Genomic DNA, 887 nt, shown 5'->3' with positions numbered 1-887 from the left:
GGGATAACTAACATTGGTGAGAAAAAGAGCACCATTTTAGTTAACATGGAGCATCCCTCCAACCCTCCCAGAGAAACTTTAGTGCAGAAACTCTGCACTGCCTCACAACACTTAGGACAGCATCCCTGCCCTAGTGTGGAGCTGATAGGACAGCATCCCTGCCCTGCTCCAACCCAAGAGAAACAGCATCCCTGTTCTCTCTTCCAGCCATATGGACAAAGTTTTTGCCCAGCTATGGCTTTTCTGAGACAGCATCCCTGTCTGGCATTTCCATCACTACAAATAGGTTCAGTGGACAATTCCCACTGCTCTAAACTAAAACTTACTGATAGAAACTCTGAAAATACATCTTCACATTGTTACTTAGCTAAAAAACTTCAAACAGGGTGGTTTACATCCCCACAGGGAAGTAACCATATAGTGGATGATAAAGGGAGTAACCAGTCTATTGCAGAGCTACTCTCTACTTATCACCACTTAGACAATAAAGTCTCAACTGGCCAAGGTTAGCCTTATTGTCCTTCGTTTGGGGGGGGGTTGTGTGAGAAGGTAGCCTCTTTCTAGCCTTGTTACTCCCACTTTTGGCCTGTTTGTGAGTGTATGTCAGGGTGTTTGTCACTGTTTTCACTGTCTCACTGGGATCCTGATAGCCAGGCCTCAGTGCTCATAGTGAAAACACTATGTTTTCAGTATGTTTGTTATGTGTCACTGGGATCCTGCTGGTCAGGACCCCAGTGCTCATAGGTTTGTGGCCTATATGTATGTGTCACTGGGACCCTGTCACACAGGGCCCCAGTGCTCATAGGTGTGCATGTGTATGTTCCCTGCGTGGTGCCTAACTGTCTCACTGAGGCTCTGCTAACCAGAACCTCAGTGGTTATGCTCTC

Source organism: Pleurodeles waltl, chromosome 5, assembly GCF_031143425.1.
Source record: "Pleurodeles waltl isolate 20211129_DDA chromosome 5, aPleWal1.hap1.20221129, whole genome shotgun sequence".
Lineage (NCBI taxonomy): Eukaryota > Metazoa > Chordata > Amphibia > Caudata > Salamandridae > Pleurodeles > Pleurodeles waltl.
This window is presented reverse-complemented; position numbering follows the sequence as displayed.